Source organism: Psammomys obesus, unplaced genomic scaffold (assembly GCF_907164565.1).
Source record: "Psammomys obesus unplaced genomic scaffold, mPsaObe1.curated_primary_1811, whole genome shotgun sequence".
Lineage (NCBI taxonomy): Eukaryota > Metazoa > Chordata > Mammalia > Rodentia > Muridae > Psammomys > Psammomys obesus.
Genome location: NW_026596039.1, coordinates 18,130,378 through 18,145,323, shown reverse-complemented (window position 1 = coordinate 18,145,323; position 14,946 = coordinate 18,130,378). Strand labels below are relative to the sequence as shown.

Sequence of the window (14,946 nt, the reverse complement as noted above, 5' to 3'; positions counted from 1 at the left end):
CTCGGCCCTGCAGAAGAAAGGGCACTTTTTGAGCACTTCTTATCAGAATTATAGGTAGGGGTTGGGGACAGGCTGTTTCAGTAAAATGAAATGGGCAGCTCATGTAGCCAGTGGTGTCTAGTGGTAGTGTAGGCTGCAAGCAAGGCTTGAGCCAGTGGTTCAGACAATGTGAAAAGACTCTGGCTTCTGGCTGTGCCCTTCATGCCTCTTTCTTGGTAACAGCTGCATTTTAGAGGCATTTGACACAATCTGGGTTAGTGTCTTTCTAGACTTAAGTCTAGGGTTGAAGAAAGAAATCTGATTTCATGATAAAACAAATTGAAGTTCTAGAATTGATCTCTTGGTCCTCAGTGGCAGGATTTGAATTATCCTGAGCCTTTTAACTGGGTCCACAGATCTTGAAGACACTGCTGGTGTAGTGGGCCAGGGTCTGGCTTTTTTTTTTTTTTTTTTTTAAGGCAAGTAACCAGGATGGAGAGAAGGCTGTTTCTCAAAGAAATCTTGAAACCTTGATGCAGGAGACCAGAGACTTTACACCTGACAGAAACAAATAACAAATGGTCATTGCAGACAGACTGTGCCCAACTGGCCAGCTTGAAGCCATTCCAAATGGATATGAGCGTGATGTGGGTCCTCAGATGAGTCTCTGTACCTCTTGTCTGGGTTTAGTTTCCTTACTTGACAGGACCACTGAGAGAGCCACCTGGCACCTGGCAGGAGGAGTTCAGGATATTCTTCCTCTCCTACCCTCCCTATTTTGGGGGAGTTTGAGACATCTGCATTTTCTTCAGACTTGGAATGATCTTCTGGAGGAGCATGCTGGTCAGAATTCCTAAAAGCTGGGCTTGAGCCAAGGTCTTTTTGCAGAGGACAGGGTCTCCAGAGAAGAGGGGGAGAAAAAGGGAGACTGAGGAAGAAGTGGGGCTGTAGCATGGCCATGATCTTGAGTAAAGTCCAGTCAGTCCTGCAGCTTAATTCAGAACCACACCTGGATAAGGAACCAGGCTCTTCACTCTGCATTAGCCAGCCACTGACCCCAGAGCCCAGCATTGCTCAGTCAAGGGGTGCCTATTTGAAGGGTATTTCTCTGGAGAAGAGGAGCAGTGAGCTGCTATAGGCCTCTCTAGCCATGGGAGATTGGGGGTGCTGTCCCCTTTGCCTGGTCCCCAGTAACCCATCTCTTTTCTGCCCTTCTTATGTCTTTCCTTGTTCTTCACTCTTACCCATCTTCCAAGGCCCACTGCAGGTCTCTTCTTTTCCAGAGAGCCTCTCCTTGCTATTCCAGCCAGTGGTTATTGTCAAGGGTCGGTGTTCCGTGTAGGAAGACAGAGACCCAGTATGCATTTCCTCTTAAACATTCCATTGGTTACTGTATCAGTGCCAAAGTATATTGCTCTGCCTTGACCACTAGGAAGATCACAGGCAATTTGTAGCTCTTTCTACTGAGCCTCCAGGACACAACTGTTCAATAAACCTGTTCCTGGCTTTGCCTTCTCACCTCCCCTGCCCCATTGTCCTGATTTCTTATTTTTAAGCTGTGCTGCTGTCATTGTTCCCAGCAGCCTCAGACCCTAGGAAAGAGGCAGGGCAGAGATAACCAAGAAGGGCTGAAAGTGAAGCACTCTGCTGAGTGCAGACAAATGCTGGCTCTTGACCTTTCTAGAGTCAGCTGGGGAAGAGGGTGGTCCAGGCTCATGTCCAAGAAGACAGACAGCAAAGCCTGACCATGGGGGCCCTGTCCTGTGCTCACTGTGTACCCTGTGGCTTGAGAAGAGCATTGTTCTGCTCCCAGTCGTCTCCTCCCTCCCTGGCTTATCAGAAGCTAATGAAAGAGGCTGGAAACCCAATCCTCTGGTAATTAAATTTACTTAACGGGTATTCAAGTGGAGTAATGAGAAGTTTAATGCAGTGATTAGATTTTTCTTTAATTAATTAAAATGAGAGCTGTGTGTCTTGCCAGCAAGCCAACTTGACCCTGCGCTTGAGAGCAACTGGCAGACAGTGGGAGACTTGGCTAAGTAAGTAGGGGCTGAAGGTGGTGGCATTCCCGACCCTGGCCCAGCTGCCCTCAGAAGTGATGCCTGCTCAGGCCCGTGCTTGTTTCATTCAGTGCTTGTTTCTGAGCCCTGTGAGGGCCGAGTAAGCAGGGGTCCTCACCTTCAAAGAGACAACTCTGAGCCTTGTGACATTCAGACAAGAGAGGTAGCAAAGCAGGTGTAAATACAAAGCAAAACGATAACAGAGGGATGCAGGAGGGACTCCAGCACCTTGATAGCAGGGGGTTGAGGATGGCACCTTCTCCTCTATGTCCAGCCAGACCCAGGTTCAGCCAGCTGTGGTAACAGAGGGAGTGGATTATTACAGAGGACAGTGGACAGGGATAAGTGGATTTGGGTTCACGGTGACCCCAGTGACCCACAGAGCAGGGTGCCTGGGCATCTGTTCCAGAAGACTGGTCCTCTTTGTTGTGTTTTCAAGGGAGCACTTCCCCCTGGAGTCACCTTTGTTGCCATTTGCCCATGGTTGAGGCAGAGGGTCTGGGAATGCTACCCCGTTGTTATGTGGGGTGGACACTGGATAGATAGGCCTAGTCACAGAAGAACAGCTGAGAGGATCGGTCTCAGGCCAGAGGCAGCGGTGAGGAGTCCCAAGGACTCAGTGTCTTCACTGTGCTAGCTCCAGACTCATACAAGCCAAGCAGAGTGGAGCATCTTCCAGCAGAAGAACGGGGGCTGGGTGGGAGGACTGAGTGGCCCTGTTTGTCCATCCCCACTGCCAGCTCTGCCACCTGTGGGCAGGACTCCCGTGCCAGACCCTGCTCAGAACGGCCCAGATGAATCAGACATGGTCCCTGCCCACAGGGCTTGTGGGGGAGGTGGAAAAAAAAAACAACAGGAACAACAGCACTGAGTGATCAGAGCTGAGGTGGGGGCGGCCTTGGGGCTGGGGTGATCCATGGATCTGTGTTTAGAGCGTTGGCTTGGAGCAGGTAGGAGGTGGAGGACTGGAGGTGGGGACAGCAGAGAAAGGAAGAGAAAGAGGAAGGTGCCCGTGAGAGGCTAGCCCCCTCCTGGGTAAATGGCTCTTCCTCGGGACTAGCTGTGACCCTCACAGTGAGCCAAGGTACTCCCACTAGGGAGGGTTGGCGGTGTGCCTGGCACTGGGCTGGTAGTGGCACCTTACTAAGAAGCCATGTGTGCTCTTTTCCTAGAAGGTTTGGAGACAGGCAGGGCTCTGTGCGGAGATGCTCGTCTGAATATGGCCAGGCCAAGCCACTGTGTGCTGGGCCTGTGGCCTCTCGGCCTACACACTAGGGTTCGCTCACTCTGAGGGCATGCTGTCAGGTGTTCTTTTCTTACCACCTGAAGGACACAGCTGAGCACTAGCAGGACCTAGTGGAGCCAGTCAGAGAGCCTTGAGCCACCACAGTCATCCAGAGCTGGGTCTGTGGCCTGGGGAAGTGAGGGGAGCCTCAGCTGGGCAGGGGTGGGTTATGGAGCTACCTGACCATAGCTCAGAGCATGGGGTGGAGGGAGGGGTGGTCCTCTGCCCTCATCCTCTGCCTCCTCTGCCTCCTAGACCCCACCCCTCTGCATCTCCTCACCCCCATTTCCCTCATATGCTCATCCCTGAGCATTTAGGAGTATGAAAGCCATCCATCTGAGAAAAGGAAGACCGAGAGAGTGACACATGGACCTGCCCGGGGTCACCGGCTTTGCCTCCAAAGCCACACTAAGACAGAATCTGAAGTCACATTATCTCGAGTTGTCTCCCTGAATAGACACTTCACACTTTCCCTGGGGTGGTGGCCTTGAAGGGTGTGTGCTTGTCCAAGCCCACTCACTCTTCACAACAGGCACCCCAGGGAGACCAGTATCCAAGTGGTCCACTTACCCTCAATCGTCTCCTAACCCTCTGCATTTAGGAGTACAGAAGCCAGGTCCAGGCTGAGGTCAGATCCCCTGAGGCCCATCTGCTCAGATCCTCCATCAAGCCACTTCCTCCCTTGCCAGAGTTTTCCTCCACCATCATCCCTTTCCAAGGGTCCCCAGCACCCTGCCACATCCAATGGCTTTCCACCCTGACTGTCCTCCAGCCGGAATCAGGGTTCTTCCCTGAGGCTTTGCATGTCTCTCCTCCCAGCCAGCCCTGCCTCGGTGTGCCAGCTCTGTGCGTGCCTCTTGTCATCCTCTTCCACCCACAGCCCAGCAGCCTTCCAGACTGAGGCCCAGATTCTTCCTCCGTGGCCCCTGACTGTGGGCCCAGGGCCAGGCACTTCCCTTGGACACCATTTCACAGCTATTGCCTGCCTACATCTTGGGCTCTTGGGCCCTTCTAATATATCAGCCACATGGGGAGCTGAGGATATTATTTGTCCCTGGTTTCCTAGGCCAGTTGTCCTCAGATCATGCCACACAATAGGTACACAAGAGGTAGCTGAGGTCCCCTATGATGGTCACCCATCATCCCATCTTCTGGTGTCCATGTCTTCTCTTTTGTCCTGGCTCAGTGTGTCCCTCACAGGGTCCAATCCTTCTCCATCTGGTGCTTTCTTGGGTGCCTGCCGGCTTCCTGCTTCAGTAAACTTCCTTGGGAATCTTCCCATCATGCCCAGCTGTGGGGAAAATATCAAGACAGGTGGCATCAGGGCCTCTTAGGCAAGTCTTAAGGTTTGAGCAGGCCCAGAAGCAGGGAATCCCGGCCTGGACTGCTGAGGCGGTGGACCACATAGGGCAGTGTCTGGGTTCTCCTAATCCTGGCTGACGGACACTGATCATGAGCAGATCCTGCAACCTCTCTGGCTTGGATTTCCTCTTCTGTTAAAGAGCTGATGACGGGCCTGCTGTAGATGGTTGCGACACGAAGGGGTGATTCAGCAAGCGCCAGGCTTGCTGTGCACTCAGGACACAGTGTGCATGCTCTCTACCTACTGCGTTCGCTGCAAAGGCCCCATAAAGGTATTTTGGGGGTGGCACTTTGGAAGGGTTTCAGAAGATGGGGACATAGGAGCAGCAGCATGAAAAGGGACTAGGTGAGGCACATAGGGAGGCGGGGACATTCCAGGAAAAAAAAAGGCAAAGAGCTGCACCCTTGTAGGAGAAAGTCCCCTCTGCCCCAAAACCTCCTCTGCCAATGCCTTGCTGCTGTGGTCAGGTGTGTCTCCTTCTAGAATTTTCCCTGTGCCTTTACAAGCATTGTTTATTGTGTCATACTTTAGTAAAGAAGCGGAATCATATCTGCCTATCATTCTTCAAGCCCTATGTGTCACTTACCAGTGTGTGGGGGCATCTGTCAACGCCACGGCACAGGTCTGCAGTGTTCTTGTTAATCGTTGCCTAGTATTCCATTATTTGGACACAGGGTGATCTGTGTAACAGTCCCTGGTTGATAGATGCTCACGCTGTCTACTGTTCTTCACTCTTGCAAACGGTGCTTCGGTGGCTATCCTTGTGTGTGTCTCCCTGACACGCGTAGGCATTTCCCTAGGATGGATTTCTAGGGCGGAGTTGCAGGAGGGGGTGCAGATGTTAGGTTTTGACAGCTCCATCGCTCTTCTGAAAGATAAGGCCAGCGCCTGCCTGTCCTTGGTGAGGGAGTGGCCACCCCACCGCCTTCCAGCCCAGCACACTCAGTCTTGTTAATTTTTGCCAATCTAGAAGAATGCCTCACTGTGGTTCCAGCGCTCACTTTGTGCCTTCCCAACGAGGCCATCTTTTCATGTGGTTATTGGCCACGGGCGCGTCTTCCTGTGTGAGTTGACTGTTCAGATCCTTTGCCCATTTTTCTTTTCTTTTTGCCTTTTTCTTATTGATATAAAGGAGCTTTTAGCACATTAGGAACGGTCAAGCTTTGGTCTGTTGCTTGTGTTGGAAATATTCTCCCTAGCCAGCCGTTTGTCTTTTTAGCTCTGTTTATGGCATCTCTGGCCATGGTGAGGCTTTACATCTTTATTTAGTCAAGTCTATCAGGCTGCCCTGTGCCTCTGAGGCACACGTCTAGCTTGAGAGACTTCCTGTAAGGCTTTCTCAGTGGAACAGGGACAAGGTCAGGTGTGACTGGGATGGTCCTTCTGGCTGGACTGGGCCCTTGTGCCAGACAAGGCAGTGGGAGATGAGGGAGAGGTAGAGCTTGAAGAGGTTGTTCTAGAGCTGACTGGCCATGGTGACAGGATGTGATGGTGAGAGACAGGGAGAGCATGGTGTCTGGCTTGACGGCTGAGTGGCTGGTACCACCTCCACTATTGGTAGGGCATAGGACTAGGGAGGGAAATGTGTGTGATGCATATGGGTTCTCACCTCTGCAGGGCAGACATGAAGACACACATGAGCACATGCTTCACACACATACACACACACATATGTGTGTCATGTACAGGCTCAGAGGTTCTGGATAGTGTTGCATCTATACTGTGGCCTGGCTGGAGGGGGTGTTTACTTTTGTGGAATATATGTATCACCACTACCCCCTCTGTCTCTGTCTCTCTCCCCCATCTGTCTGTCTCTGTCTCTCCTCCTCTCTCCCTTCTCCCCTTCCTCCCCTATTTCCTTAGGAAACTTGGTCCTCCATAAGGAACTAGACCTAGAGACATCATGTTACTCACTGAGGGTCATAGAGGCACTAAATGGTGCAAAGAATTTTTTTTAAGAAACTCTGATCCAGCCTCCCCCGCCCCATAGAATTCCTGCCACGGTCGTCCACTCATTTCTACTGTGACCAACTGGAATCATCGGGGACTCTTAAGGACAATTATGAAGCCTGTGTTTGATGTGTGGCCTTGCTCTTCTGAGACATTCCATCTTTCTGTCCTTCCGGCCTCCATCCTGAGAGTGGAGGATCACAGTGCCCACTCCTCGGGCGTCTGTGGGCAGTGTGAGTCAGTGCGCCTAGAACAGGGGCTTGTTGGTGCATCTGTGGTGGCAATGACGATGGTGATGACGGTTCTGGCAATGGCTTCACCCTTTGCCTTTGTGTTGGCTCTGCCTTCACCTCCTCCTCTCCCTCCACCATCCCTCCTCCACCAACCTCATTCCTTTGCTTCCCCATCCCCCTAAGAATCTTGTCAGCATTTGTCTTCGAAGCTTCGTCCTCTGCTTTTGGTCTCAAACCCTTGCCAGACTGTGAATTAAAGCCCAATCTGGCAGGAAAGGAAAAAAAAATCAAAGGAGGGCAGTTAAGGTGCCCTCTGGGGCTTCTCTTGAGGCCCCTCCAGTCAGGCATTTCCTACAAGCCTGTCCATTCATCTACCGTGGCCCAGTCTCTGAGAAGGAGACCTCCCACTCCAAGGTGACAGCCCTCACGCTGTGAGTGTGCTCAGCTGCACGCAGCCTGAGCTGACCCAGCCCAGCTGCTCTAGCCTCAGGCCACTCCTGAAATCTGACCCTAGAAAGAATCCCTGTCAGGAATCAGAATCAAGAATGCACGGCTACTCCAAGGCACAGCTACCCACCACACCATCTGGGCAGATCCCGTGCTCTAAGGCATGTCTCAACTCAGAGTTCTTGGGCCTGTAGCAGGTGAAACTGCCTGTGCTCACAGATATCCCTAATCTTGCATTTTTGGATTTCCCACCCAAGTAGGGAAACCTCGGGAAGAAAAGAGTGGCCGTTGCTGCTGGTGGTGTGTCCGTTTTCCAGGACAGTTTGTCCTTCACCAAAAACGTGTGGGGTGCTGGACTGGAGAGATAACAGTGCTTAATAGCACCAGTCACGGACCTCGTTCAATTCCGAGCACCCACAAGGCAGCTCACAACTTCTGTAACTCCAGCTCCAGGGACTCCAGTGCCCTCCTCTGGCCTGTGAGGGTATAGCATGCATGTAGTATATAGACATACATGCAAACAAAACACCCATGAACATAAAAGAAAATTAAAAGGTGGTGAGATGCCATTTGGCCCTCCTGAATGGCCACATCCGACAGAGTCCATCCATCCACAGCCTCTGAGAGGTTTCCTGTCTCCAGGTCCCCTAGGGTCCCACTCAACCTGCCCTCACTCCAGGGGCGTCCTCACTTCAAACAACCTCCACTCCCATCCATCTCCATTCTCCACCACATTTCAGAACCCTGCGAGCTGCTTTACAGATGATGCCTCAGTGGAGTTCAAAGCCAGGCTGGCCTATGGATGCATGGAGGCATGCGTGCATGCATGCATGGAAATCGGTAGCCAATCACACGAGAAGATGAGTTGACCTAGAAAGTCTTTCTAACTGCCTGTGAGGAGCCAAGCGGGAACCTGCTATTTTGAGGAGGGGACAGTCCCCTCTACTGGGTCTCAAGTCTTAGAAAAAGTGTGAAGAGGCAGGGATTATGTGAACTTTAAGGCCTTTCACTGAGTGCCACTAGTGTGAATGTTATCTTGGGGTAGGTGGGCTGCCTCTCTTCTGTGTTCTATGCTCCCACAGGAGCACACCATATCTAAAGTGATAATTGCCAAGTAAAGCGCCAATGAGTTTGAAATATAAGTCTACAATTAAGTTAGCCATACCAAAGCCCTGTGGGTTTCTCCTTCCCTGCAATGACCCACTCTGGGCAGCTGAATGGATCATGGAGGACCTGGAGTCTTCTTGAAAACTAGCCCCAGTTCCAAGGCTGGGTGGACACTCCCAGGGTGCCCTGGACTTCCTAAAGTCAAGTTCAGGCCCTTTGTAGACTCTCAATGTCATGGCGTTGTCACCTTGCCTCAACTCCTACCTCCCATCTCCATGTCGGGATATCCCCACTGGGAGCCCTCTGTCAGGCCTGGGAGCACCTTTCTTGTGAAGAAGAAACTCCACATCTGGCAACTGTGGTGGCCTCTCCCAAACCTCAGTTATTTAGATAGTCCACAGGGGCATAGTTCTGCCTCACAGAAAGCTATCCTGGGAGGCCAAGCTGCGGTCACCTGGCTCAGCGTCTGTGCTCTACCAGTAAGGGCCTTGGTGCTCCCGACTCTCTTCTCTGTTACTGTGGAGCGCAAGCCCCAGGACAGTGAGCTGGCGAGGCTTGAGTGCACCCTGCCACTCAGGGATCAACCGCCAGATGGGACCTTGTAGTCCTTCAGCCTCACCATGTGGCCTCCGGGACCTGCGGGTGGGGGGGTGATAGCAGGGGGAGTCCAGCAGTGTCACTCACAGCCTGCTGGCCCAAGCCCAGATGACTATAGAGGGCAGAGAGCATGCCCTTCCTGTGTGAACACACTCGGCTCCCAAGGCCACTACAGGGTCACTGTTAGATCGACAAAGGCCAAGGCTGTGCTTCCTGTTTGTCTGTCCTGCCCAGAGTTTATTACATGGCTGTTGTGGTCCATGGAATGTCCTGATTATTGATTCTGAGTCCTGAACACCAGGGTGAAAACTCAGCTCTGCCCCTTGTTACTTGTGTGGCTGTGGGTGGTTCCTTCTCTGTGTCTCTGTTTTCTCCTATGCAGAATTAGAACACTGGAGGGTTCGTGGTACAGTTTAGGGTAAAGGGCCTGCCCAGCATGTTCAGGGACCCAGCACCACAAAGAAACAAATTAGGGAGCTATTGACAACATCTGTCTCTCTTAGGATGGTTATGAGGCTTAAATGAGCTGGCATCTGCGAAGTGCTAAAACAGTGCATAGGGCTCTATGGATGCCAGTTGCCATTGTCACCATCCAGCACTGGATACTGATGGAGTAGGTGGAAAACAAATGGGTAATCGATTAAACGGGAGGCAGGAGCCATGGCTCAGAGGTTAAGAGCAATGGCGGTTTTCAGAGGACTCGGGTTTGATTCCCAGCACCCACATAGAGGCTTACAACCATTTGTAACTCCAGATCCAAGGGATCTGACTCCTTCTTCCAACCGCCATGGACACTGGGCAAAACATTCACACATAATAAAATAAAACAATTAAGCTAAGAAGAAAGTTTCCTATAAGGTTGGTGCTAGAAAATGAAGGAGGCACAAGAGAAGGTGCTCACGGCCAGCAGGCTGGGGGCCGGGAGAGGCACAAACCACAACCCCCGTGAGAGACTGCTACACTATTGATGCCCTGGTCCCTTGCCAAATTGACAGTGTGAAGTGTCGGAGAGGACCCCGAGCAACCGGGACACTCAGAGTTCCCTCATGGGAGTGCACGATGGTAGAGCCACTTTGGCGAAGAAACATGGCGGTTTCTTACAAAGAAAGCTGACCATACAACCTCACAGTGCTAATGCTAGGTACCTACTGAGAGAAACAGCTTCACTCATGCAAGAAAAAAAAAATCTGAATATTTATGGTGACATTATTCATAGCCTACAAAAACTGGTTAACAACACAAGTGCCCTTTAACTGGTGAGTGGAGTGGATAAATGATGGAATACTACTCAGCAATAAAAAGGAGTGGGATTCTGACATAAGACAACACAGATAAATCTCAAATGCATTGTGCTAAGGGAATAGAACCAGACGCGAGGCTCCACATAGAAGTCTATTTGTAGACACTAGAGAAAGCAAAACTATAGGGACAGAAACAGGTCAATAGTCACCAGAGGTTAAGGAGACATTGCTTACAAAGGACAGTCCATGGAGGCGTGGGATAGAATTGTTCTCTGCCTTCATTGTGGTGGTGGCTGCGTGCTTGTATACAGTTGTCACAGAACCGTGCAGTGGAAAGGGTGAGCTGAACTGCACATTAATTATACCTCGATTACTGTGCCTGAGCGACTGTGTTCTATAGAACTGTTGAAACAGGGGCAGGTGACACACATGTGGAGAGGGAGCATGCCATGGAGGCCCCCACAACTTCAAGGGCTCTTTGAGGAAGTGCCTTGGGCTGAAACCTAGCTGAGGAGGAGTTAGGTAGAGGCACTGATGCAACCTGGGCTGAGGCAGAAGAACAGGGCCTGAAGGCCATGCTCTGGGTACCACTGAGGAATAGGTGAGAGACGGAGACCTGAGTGTGATGGCCTGTGAGGGGAGAGGAAGGGAAACAGTGCTGAGACCATGATTAAGAGGAGGGTGGGAGTCACCAGTATAGGAAGGTCAGTCTCAAAGGAGGAAGTAGCCAGAAAGACCCACAGGCTGAGGCAGGAGTGGGGATCTCACAGATAGTGTTGTGGGGTGGCACATTAGAAGCCTGGGTGCTAAGGGCTGGAGGCAAACCAGTGCAGCTTCCAGAGAGCGGGAGACAGAGTTGATTCCATGGACAGCATGGAATGGTGAAGAGGATTTGTTCGGGGGAGGGGTGACAGGGTGTCCTTCTGTGTGCTGTGTCCATAAGGCCAAGGTGGGCAGACCGTGGAACACCGAGGGGGCAGTGGGGAAGAAAGGGCTGGACAGGGAGTCTGTGCTCCTAGGCTGTGGTCACTCAGGGTGGGCTAGGGAATGGGGATGGAGGCTGCTGCCCAGAGCCTAGACTGTAGCTTGGAGCCCAGAGGGCAAGGCAGTGAGGAGCTGTCCAGGGCCACCCACTCCAGCGTAGCTGAAAGCCCATCTTTGTCACACTAACCTTCCCATTCTTCCTCTACAGTGTATGCTGAGGCTGAGACCTGCAGGCTGCTGCTCCCCAGGCCTCTGGCAGCCCCTTTGACTCCCTGTGCCATCTGAGCCAGGTAGGGAGAGAGCAAGGCAACTCAATGTGCCTGTGTTGTCCTGGGGTGCAAAGGCTCAGTGTGGGAACCAGGGTCTTGACCAAGACAGTGCTCAGTGACTGAACCCCTGCCATGAAGGGATATCCAATGTAGGGCTTGAAGTCCCTCTCTCAGGTGCTTACTCAGAGAGGCCCAGCATGGCACTCGGGATCTGCGTGCCATGCACACCTGCCAAGTACTCCACCCCAGGAGGCCCCTGCAGCTTCTTCACTATCACTCTGGCTTTTGAATCTTTGGTACCACAGTCAAGCTCTTATCTGGAAGTTCTCAGCTCCTTCCTTGGAGGAAGTGTTCCCTCAGTCCTAGGTATGTCCTATCTGTACAGTTGGTCCCCTATTCTGGCCATCCTGCAGCCAAGGCAGTTGGCCTACTTAGGTCACAGTCATTGCCCTCCCAAACTGCCCCCCATGGCTGCCCTATGAGGCTGGGATTGCAGTCCTGGTCCTGAAGAATGCAGCAGGATTCTTGGCCAGGTGGTGGAGGTGCATGCCTTTAATCCCAGTACTTGGGAGGCAGAGGCAGATCTCTATGAGTTCAAGACCAGCCTGGTCTACAGAGAGAGTTCCAGGACAGCCAGGATTACACAGAGAAACCCTGTCTTGGAAAAGCAAAGCAAAGAATGCAAGTCCTTTTTTGCCTCATAATAGCACAACTAGGCTAAGGAGGTCATGGGGTGAGTAGAGCTGGGCCTGTGTGCCTGTGAACAGAGTGTGAGACAGGAGTGGAGCTGAGAAGGGAATCAGGAATAGAAAGAGCCCAGAGTGCCTGAGGTGTGAGGTGGAGCAGAGAGGCTAAGGGATGAGACAGGATAGGGATACAGGGGCCTTGGAATGACCTCCTTCTGTATCCTTTTACCTAGCAGAGACCCAAGATGTTTTTGTCCTAGGTAGAAGCATCTTCCCAATATTAAAGTAGTATGTCTCCTACCCAGCTGCCTACCTGGGCAATGAAAGCCTGCCATTAGAGCCCTTCCTCCCAGAGACTAAACACTGCTAAAGCATTTGAAGTTTGTCCTTATGGACCTTTTCCTTTGTGCTTGCAAACATATTTTTTAAAAAATGTGTGGTTATACCAGGCGCATGTCTTCATCATGCTATTTTTTGCCAAACATGTGGACCAGCCATGTTTATCTATGGAAATCTTCCCTCTCATATCCATTGTGTAGATGGTCTGTAAATTCTTCATCAATTATTAATCCTGTCAGGGCCATTTAGGTGGTTTCCCGCATTTGACTATTTATAAACCTCACTCAAGGAACCTCTGGGTTTGTTTGTCAGTGTACGCTTGCACTGTGAGACCTTCAAGATGTCTCTGGAATGGGTCTACCCAAGTCAGAGACTGTGCTACTCCACATTTGATCTGTTCCGCACAACCAGACACCCTTTTGGGAGGCTGGACTGCCTCACAGTCCCAGACAGTGCACAGGACCGTCCTTCCCAGCTACCATCGTTGGCAGGCACTTACACTCCTGCCAATCTGATGAGAGAAAGTGATTTTACTTTACGTTTCTCCAGTCACTGATAATGTACGTATCCATTGGCCATTTCCAAGACTCTGCTGGTGAGCTGGCTCTTCCCAGGCCTTCTACCCATTTCTCTCTACCCATGTCCATTTATCAGTAGATATCAGGAGGCTTGTTTGCTTTGAACACTGATTTGGTTAGGAACATAACAGTGAACCGATCTGACCCCAAACGCCTTCTCCATGGAACTTATGCTTTAATGGAGGAGAAGCAGATGGGAACATGAAACACAGTATGTGTACAAGAGTTCTAGGAAGAAAAAAAACAATGGGAGGGACTGGAAAAAGATAGCTCATTGGCTAAGCGCACTGGTAGCTTTTCCAGGGGACCTAGGTTTGATTCCCAGCACCAACTTGGTGGCTCACAACTACTTATAACTCTAATTCCAGGGATCTGCTGTTCTCTCCTGGACTCCAGGGCACTGCACACATATGTGCACAGAAACACATAAAAGTAAAACACCTACACATTAAGTAATTAAAAAGGCAAAACAACACAGCATACACACAGTAGGAGAGGAGCCTGGACAATATCAGGGCTTGATCCTTCTGCCTCCAACTGCTAACTGCTAGAATCCTAGGCATGTACCACTCTGCCTGATATGCCTGGTGCCCAGGACTGAACTCAAGGCTCTGTGGGCGCCAGGCAAGTGGTCTACACCCCCAGTCCCACAGTATAGACTTCTATGCTTGTGACATCATGTTAGTAGCTCAGAAGTTTGGATTCTGGATTTTCAGATCAGGGAAGCTTGACTTACAGCCAGAGTGAAAAGGGGAAGCTGCAGGGAAGTGACCCAGCTGTGAAGAGAATGGAAAGGTGTGGGAAAAAAATGGGTCTATATGAGGACAAGATCAAAGTGAAATTCGATGGCCCTTTGTATAATTTTTCTAAATTTCCAAGTGATGTGGGACAGGAGAACATTAACCAAGCCCAGGGCCCTTCTGAGCACGGGGCCCAAGCGGCATACCTATGCTCCAGTCACGAATGTGGACACGTAAAGAATGAACACCAACAGACCTCCATGGGGAACTATGGGGTTGGCAGAGGTACAAGGCCGTAGCTCTGGGACAATTTTGGTCTCGAGACACAGATATCTGGTCTTCAGCTTAAAGACTATGATGCCTTGTGATTAAATGAGAGCTGAGCAAAGACAGAAGAGAAACCCAGGACTCACCCGGGACCTCCTCTGGTTAGAGGCTGGGAGCAGAGAGAAAAAACCCTGACAGCTAGACTGAGGAGTCCAGGCGGTGAGATAAGGATGCACGGCTGTGTTTTCCTGGAGGCCAAAGGAAGATAGTTCCCAGCCTGTGTCAGGTGGGCTGGGAGACAGAGTGACTCAGTGAGACCCCTCAGTGGTTAGGGGTGAAAGACATCCTATTGATTTGTGAAAGGTTACACAATTTAACTCTTTGATTTGTGTTCCAAATAGTTTTTCACAGGTTGTTTCTTATATACTTCTTTTTTTCCCCATTTAAATGTATGGTTTATTTTAATCCCTCAAAAGTTCAACATTTTCCTATAGTCTAACATATCACTCTTTCCCCCTAAAGTTGCTTCTTTTTTTTTTTTTAAACTGCCCTAAACATTTTTCTGATTGTTTATAAGATTTTTTACTATATTTAAACCTCTGGTGCATCTGAAGTGTGTGAATTGGGGTAGGGATTTGTATTAGTTACATTTCTGCTGCTGTGATACACCATGACCACAAGCAACTTTTAGAAGGGAGGGTTTATTTTGGCTCATGTTTCTAGAGGAAGTGTCCTAATCTTGGGACAACATGACAACAGGCACACATAGCATGTCAGCAGGAACAGGAAGCAAGGGATTGCAGGTCAGCAGGAACAGGAAG

At 50.7% G+C, this 14,946-nt stretch overlaps 1 protein-coding gene across 7 annotated transcripts in view; it reads left to right on the top strand.

The window, feature by feature from the left end:
- Positions 1 to 14,946, top strand: part of Lingo1 (leucine rich repeat and Ig domain containing 1) — a 175,266-nt gene that overhangs the window by 108,898 nt on the left and 51,422 nt on the right. For all 7 annotated transcript variants that reach the window (XM_055622313.1, XM_055622310.1, XM_055622311.1 and 4 more), the window contains one exon: positions 11,455 to 11,536. The gene's annotated coding sequence lies outside the window, so the exon portion shown is untranslated. The remainder of the gene's footprint in view (positions 1 to 11,454; positions 11,537 to 14,946) is intronic.